The following is an 8,056-nucleotide window of genomic DNA, read 5'->3' on the forward strand; positions in this document are numbered from 1 at the left end:
CGCAACTTGAGACTGTGTCCTCTTGTTCTATCCGTTGTCGCCCGGAGAAAGAGGCCGACCCCCAGCTCACTACAGCCACCCTTCAGGAAGTTGTAGAGAGCGATGAGGTCGCCCCTGAGTCTCCTTTTCTCCAGGCTGAACAACCCCAGCTCCCTCAGTCGCTCTTCATATGGCTTGTGTTCCAAGCCCTTTATTAGTCTCGTTGCTCTCCTCTGGACACGCTCAAGTAACTCGATGTCCCTCCTAAAGTGAGGGGCCCAGAACTGGATGCAATACTCTAAGTGAGGCCTCACCAGTGCCGAGTACAGGGGAAGAATGACCTCCCTGCTCCTGCTGGCCACTCCATTTCTGATACTGGCCAGGATGGCATTGGCCCTCTTGGCTACCTGGGCACACTGCTGGCTCATATTCAATCGACTGTCAACCAGCACCCCCAGGTCCCTTTCCACCTGGGCACTATCCAGCCACTCCATCCCCAGCTTGTATCGGTACAGGGGATTATTATGGCCGAAGTGCAATACTCGGCACTTGGACTTATTGAAGCTCATCCCGTTTGATTCTGTCCATATGTCCAGCCTTTCCAAGTCTCTCTGAAGAATCCTACACCCCTCTAATTGATCTACACTCATTCCCAATTTGGTATCGTCAGCAAAACTACTAATAATTCTAGTTATTCAACATCAACCTTACCAGCGGCATCAAAATCTCTAAATCTGGTACTGACTAGGAGCTGTGAACAAAGGGCAGGAACAGGATTTTTACCAAATCCAGATTACTTAGAGTTAAAGCAGCTCTGATATTCAGTGCTTCTGTCCAACTGAAAACAAAAATGAGCAAGTAAAAGCACGATCCCTTAAAGTCCAAAACGTAGTTCTTTGACAAGTAACTCTTTCCTTACAGATTTCTATGTCCATTTACACACAAGGTACCAGCATCTGTCGGGGTTAAAGGGGAGGAAACTGAGAGCTGCAGTAGCACTTCCACCATTAGACAAGAGAGAAACAGTTTTCTCACTAAAAAAATCCACATCATCATACTAAAACAAACACATTTAAAACACAACAGGAGATTCAGTCATCTTGTGTCCCCTAACCACCATTCTTGATCTCCCTGAGATACCTGATAGTGTTTAAATATGCATTTTCTAGCTTGATCACATGGGCACCTAATATATTTGAACCATTAGTAGCAGCTGTTTGTTTTGACACATAAGCCCCAACAAAGGTTTAAGATTATCCAAAACTTTGTACCAGCCTGCATATAAATTCATATGGTATCAGCAATGTCCATGCAAAAGTACCTGCCTTCATGGAAGGTCAGGATTCAGAAACACTATCTTTCACAACAAATTATTTTGAAAGCATTTATAAAGATCATAACTTGTTTTAAAACCTATTTCAACTGAGACAGCAGTTAAGGAAAGTTTAAGCTAATACAAGTAGAGACAGAAAATGAGATATTGCAGACTCCTGATTCTCTAGTGAGTTATTAGGTGAGCGCAGTAGCACATCATCAATCTACTGTTTATACACAGATCTGTGCAGCTACAACAGATCTAAAGGAATTATTAATGATCATACACAAGTGACAAATGTTTAGATGCCTATCCAACATAGTACAGCTGGTTTCATGCAATTAATATGGAAGTACTCATGGAAAGTGAGGCTGCTAATCCTTGCACCAATTTCAGACACTTCCTTTTGCATTAAAATATTCTGTACACCCCCAACATTCTTTGTTGGCACTACTTTGTAGTTCAGCGGAGTAATACCCTACATGTGCTCAAGATCACCCAAGTATTTACAGAATTTGTTCTGCACTGGGCTTAAAGCAGCACAGGACTTAGATCAGGAGAAGCAGGCCAGTTAGCACGGAACATTAAAAAGCTTTCACCAGCAGAGCTAACATTACACCTGTTTTGGCTAATTAAAACATATAGTAACTATACACGATTACAGGAAGAGTTTTCGGCAAACTGCCCAATCAGCTGGGCATTACTTATGACAGAGTACTAAAAATACTGATAGAATTCAAATACTATTGGATGTCACTATGAAAAGGGAAACTTTCTCAGTGGCATGGACTCAGAAATAAAGAGACTCAGTAGATGTTACAGGGACTGGGAGAACACAGACACACATTCTATTTCCAGATCACCTCTTGACTTACTGTCTTACATAGATATAAACCACTTCCCATCATCCTTAGCTTTCTCCCAAATGCTGCTAAACCCATAAACACTGGGGTTCATTTTAATTAAGTACTTCAATTTTACTGTAAAAGAACTGCTATGAAGTATTTTGAGTAACATAATAAATCAAAGGCATTTCCTCAGTCACTATGTAAAATCAGCAAGAATCAGACAGCTTTTGAGCCATGTAGACACTGCATTTCATCTCATCATATACTGGTCTGTTCAATCTCAAAACTTCCATTCTTCATGAAGAAACTTCAGAAACAGAGCCCTCTCTAGATAAATGCAGGTGCATTTGAATTCTTGAAAAAAAATCCACATACTTTAAACTTCAACAACCTTCAAGCTTTTATCAGCTTTAACACCTTGTGCTTTTGAAATCCTCAGCTTGCTGTATAACATAGAAAATTACTTTTTGTGGGACTTGAGCAGGAAGATGAGCTACTCTAAAAAATGAGCGAACTGCAAGCAAAGATAAGGTTTTGCCAAAAAAACCCCACCATCATATAAAAAGAACGTTACATGTTACAGAAGAAGACGTTAAGAGCAGAATGCAAAGCCTTTGAAACAAAGGAGAAATTACAACAACTTTCTATTTTGAGGGAATGTAACTGTTCAATGGGTCATTTATTATTTGTTTGTTTTAAAAGGAAGGGATGTGCTTTACAACTCGGTGATGTAAACACAACTTGCCAATAGTCTGCACCTGTATAGAGCTTAGAAATACCACAGAGCTTTAATTAAATTAAGAAAGCCTGCTACTGAGACTTTAGAGAGCCCTTCTCACAAATAAAAATAGTCTACAAAGAAAATTAGGCATTAGACTACTTCCTGGTACAACACCCATTTGTCCACAGTTATTCAACCTTACCGGATAACATACATTAAAAATGTACATCAAGATTAAATCTGCTACAGATTAGTGGCTGAACACTCTGACTATATAAAGCCACAAGTGCCACGGAGTGGGGTGTGCAGCCCGGCATTCCAGCTGCCTAAAAATCCTCAGGAGGCTTCAAAGAGATCAGCAGCGCTGGCCTGTCTAAAGGCCTGCCTAAGGGCTGCATGCCCCTGCAGAGAGCAATGGAAACTCAACACTTGAGAAGAACAGGAGGCTACAAATTCACTGTGCAGAATGTTCTGCAGCAACATGCTCAGCACATGCTCAGCTCCTTGCAGAGATGTCATTCCTAGTGCCTTCAGTGACTTCTGTCCTGCAGCAACCAGCTGCACACACACCAGCTGAACTGTAGAATAGTAATAATAATACTGAGCCCTGTGCTCCAATTTACAGAATTTACATGGAATAAAGCAATATCATTCACAGACTGTCTTCTCTTCCAAGATTCATTGCCCCTCAAGCATCTGAATTTACCACACATCCCCGCTAGACAATAACTTCTATTAATTACCTTAATTCTCCTTCTGGGCACACATGTGAGGCACTAACTTTCCTTCTGAGATGTTGATCTGTGCATCCTAACACAGGTAACAAACAAAAACTTAAGGACTTACTAAAGTTAAGTCATGACTAACAGCATGGTTCTCCCCCAGCACACTGTCAGCCACTAACTACTTTGTAGTTGGTTTCTTATTTTTACAGGGCAAAGGAGAAAACTATATTACACTCCAGAAGTTCAAATACTTATACCAGAAGTAAAGCTTTTAAGGTAAATTTCTCCCTGCTTTCCAGATTTAATTTTATCCATGTGACAATCTAAGGGTAGTCTGGACCCCTGAGCACTGAAGCAGCACCACTAGACAGCAAATGGTATAATTGGGCAGACAAGTGCTTAACTGTTTTGACATTAAGCCAGGAAAGAAAAGTTATTTCACAGATCAAAGTTCTTTAAGCTCCTGTTTAAAGCAATAAAATTTACTTCACTATCTGGCCTAGAAAACATCTAGCAGAAACAGAGTGCTATCTCATAAGTATGACTGGGATTTTTACAACATACAGGGAAAGTCTGCTGGAGATAACGACACCACAGAGAAATATCTTAAACAGACCAGCACAGGCACAGAACACCTGGCAGGAACACAGAGTTTTCACTGACTTCTGTTTTTATTTCATGTAAGTCTAAGAACAGGGCACAGACCAGAAGAACATATACACTTTAACCCACAACCAAATTGCATCTTTCCAACTGCTATACATAAGCAATGGTAATAATCTCTTAATATACAAAGTAAGTTTTCCTTGCTGTAAATCAAGGTGATCATTTCTCTCTAGTGAAACTAAATGCCTTATTTCTTTCTTATTCATGAGAGCTTTTCACACACCTGAAGATTCAGGAATATATTCTTTCCAAACTGGAATGAAGAACTGTTCAGCATTATTACTGTAGGCTGTCACTTAGAACACCTAAAATCCACATACCTGGAAATTCCACAAGCTGGAAAGCTTCTGTTTTCTCCCATACTCCCTACTTGGTTTAAGGCATATGCAAGTTTTGTTTTCTTCAGATGTTTTCCTCAAACATCACATTTCTTGGGCTTATTAAAATAGCCATTTTTCTTTCCAAGCTGCCCAAAGCACTCTAAAAGGATTGTTCAAAACCGGAGGCAGTACTTTGGCTATCACCCCTATTAGCACCCTTAGGAGAAGGGAGTTGTCTGTGCATCCCTACTACTGTTCCAGCCTCAAACACAATTGATAATGACTAAGTCTTACTAAAAAGCAACATAGCGATCCACAAGATGTGGGCAAAACAACTCAATTAAATTTTCGGTTTAAATATCTAAAAATTTAAATATTACTGTGACTCTCAAAAGAATTCACATCAGCTTATTCTGGTGACTTTGAGTCACTTTATAAAGGGTCTTCACTTTACAGACCCTTATAAGAATGACAGAAATATCCAACACTTAATTTTACACTTATTTCTGTAACATTAAGTTGTATCTTTTTTCCCCCCTTCCTAGGTTATTTAATCTCATTGTATCCTTCCCAGGTATTCATATGCCATCTCTTTCACTGAAAAGTTAAGGACAAGGACTCAAAAGCCACACCAAAACAGATTACTCTATACATCCTATCTATTGCAGTTCCACAGAAACAGGTACCTGACCTTGTCAAAATAACTCAGACTCCCTAAGAAAGATCTGTATAGACACAAGAGAACAAACAGGGAGAGCATTCAGCAAGTAATTGGGCTTCTTCTATTTATAGTGTCATTACAGAGTATGAAGAATCACTGGAGGGTGATTTGAAGCATTCAAACCAAGATACTCAAGTCACTATTCAATATAAAGAGCTTTCATACCAAGAAAAAATCAAGTTAAGGATCTCAAACATTAAGATAGTAGTAATTAATGACCAGGTAATAGAAATACAGGGCTCTGCCTAAATTGTCATATCTCTGTAGTTTGTCCCAGGGCTGAACACAAGCAGCTCTACCACAATAGGATTCAAATGTAAAATAGTCTAGGACTTGATGAAAGAAACTCAGAAACCTTACATTACAAATATAAAACACAGTTTTATAAAAACAAAACAAGCTATTTGTAAGATATAGTATCCACTTACTTTGCTAGAATTAGCTTGAGTCAGATAACACCTCAAATCTTATGACACCATCTGGTGGCAGAGTTCACAAAAGATGATTACCAGATGTTAAAAAGAGTTTTAACAATTTAAATTTTATTCTGAAAAAAATTAAACTTTATTCTGGATATCTTACAATTTTTTTTCTTTACAAGATAAGGTAAAAAGAACATGGATAGAAAAACACTTTCATTTTACCTAGATACTTCAAGTTGTATCTCTGTACACAATTTAGGTAGGCATGTAGAGGACAGTGACTGCTGTTGCCCTGTACTGGATTCACAATCCTGCAAGAATTAAGGTCTTTAGTTCAAATATGTGACATTTTTGAGCCTAGGGAATAGAAGCTACATGAAGCTTGGTCACAGTGACCAAACAGACTTAGATAAAATGCAGACATACTTTGGGTAAAATCAACAGAAAATGCCAGAGTGTAGCACCTCTTTAGCTAACTTTACATACAAAAATCAGTCATTAGTGGAACACACAAAGTAGTGCAAGTGCAGCTGCCTTTTACTGCCAGTTCAGCTGAAGTCAAGCAAGGACTTAAAAAAAAAAAAAAAAAAAAAAAAAAAAAAAAAAAAAAAAACCATAACCAGACTTCAGGATAGAAATCTATTTTCCAATGTAAAAAGTTACAGAGATACATTGCGTTGGTCCTTAGAGCCTGCAGTTGTAATCCTAAACACTGCAGTACTAATGGGAATAAGCTTCTAAACTTCTGCAAAGCTGTTAATCAAATTTTTGGAACGCTTAAGTGTTTGGGTTTTTTTTTTTTTTTTTAGGCTAGGATCTGTCAGTTCAGCAAAACAGCCAATTTGCTAAATACAGTAATTGAGGTTTAACTGAAAGAAGTAGCAAATACCTGAAGAACAGCAATAAGCAACAGAGATATAGGACATGCAAGCTTGGAAACTCATGTTGAAAACAAAGTCCACAAATTCTCAATTATCTTCTCTCTCAGGACGCACCACCTCAAAACCTATCTGTTCTTTAAAGCTGCACTTCCTCAGGTGCAGAAGGGAAGGTGAAAAGGTTTATACTTGCATGAGAAGATTGTTACCAAACCTCCAACAACAAAGTATACTGAAGCAGGAACTTTAATGCTTCATCAGTGCTACTTGTATCCAATGTTTCGTAAACTTTTACGAATTGACATTCACATGCACCCCCGAGCAGTTCTTAATATAAGTTTGGATTTCAACTACCCTGTGTGCAATGATGAATGATTGCTTTCAAATACCTCATATTTCATGACACTATTATGACTCGTCTCACGCTGTCAGTCCCACTCCTTTTAAGTTAGCAGATATTTATCACTAAACTCATGCATGCTTTCACTACAACACATTTTTAGATATTGACTTATGAGGAAGGCAACTAAGCAACTCTGCACTCAGTTACACTTCATCCCCGGAAACACTCCTGGCAAGCACGAAGAGGCAGCAGGGCAGCTGTACACCTGGGACAGAGAGTCCTGCACCCTAAGCTCTCCTCCAGCAGGGCATCAAAGTGCAGGGATCCCTACAGCAATCGGGGATGCTCGCAAGGCAAAGCAAGGCGCATGCCCGCCCCGAGGCGAGGAGCCCGCAGCCGCAGACCCCTCGGCCGGGCTCGCCCTGCTGCCCTCCACAGGCCGCCCACTCCGCCAGAGCCGGAGCAGCCCCCATCGCCCCCGGCCGCCGCCGCTCTCCCCAAGCCCTCTGCTCCGTAGAGCCCCGGTACTCACGGATCGCACCCCTGCCCAGGCCAGCGGCCCGGCAGCCCATTCCCCCGTGGGACCGAGGAGGCCCGGCCAGCACCGCCCCGGGTCCGGCCGCCCGCACGGCGCCCGCACCGGGCCCACCCCGCAAGAGCGCGCGCGGTTTGGCGGGGGCACAGCGCAGCCCACCAATGGGCCGGCGGGAGGGCGGCCGCGCTGCACGCTGGACGGCACGCCTGCGTGCCTGCGGGGGCTGCCGGGAAATGCAGTCCTGGCGGCGGCGGGACGATCGTGGGCAGCCGACAGGCGAACGAACTTCGTGGCGAGGGCACCAGCACCGGCCAGCTGGGAGCATTTACCAACAGATAATGATAATGGACGTTATTGTAGTTATGTGTAAACACAGCGCTTTAAACACGCATAGTGCTACGTGTTACCCTTCTACAAATCAGAAGCTCCAGACGGCGGGTACCTCAGCAGCGAGATGCCGTGGACATCACGCCTGCCAGGGTGGCCATGACTGGGAAACTGCTCCAGGGGCGATTTTTAAGGCAGGAGGAGAAGGGCGCGGGTTGTGCAGTGTGCAATAAGCCTTACTGACCGGGACCTTTCA

At 41.8% G+C, this 8,056-nt stretch overlaps 1 protein-coding gene across 3 annotated transcripts in view; it reads right to left on the minus strand.

Moving 5' to 3' along the window:
* ZNF106 (zinc finger protein 106) overlaps nt 1-7,531 on the minus strand; it is a 41,143-nt gene extending 33,612 nt beyond the window's left edge. For 2 of the 3 annotated variants that reach the window (XM_063159104.1, XM_063159103.1), the window contains exon 1: nt 7,471-7,531. The gene's annotated coding sequence lies outside the window, so the exon portion shown is untranslated. The remainder of the gene's footprint in view (nt 1-7,470) is intronic. The other variant, XM_063159102.1, reaches the window with a different exon arrangement.
* Between the last annotated feature and the right edge of the window lie 525 nt (nt 7,532-8,056).

This window comes from Melospiza melodia, chromosome 6 (genome assembly GCF_035770615.1).
Source record: "Melospiza melodia melodia isolate bMelMel2 chromosome 6, bMelMel2.pri, whole genome shotgun sequence".
NCBI lineage: Eukaryota > Metazoa > Chordata > Aves > Passeriformes > Passerellidae > Melospiza > Melospiza melodia.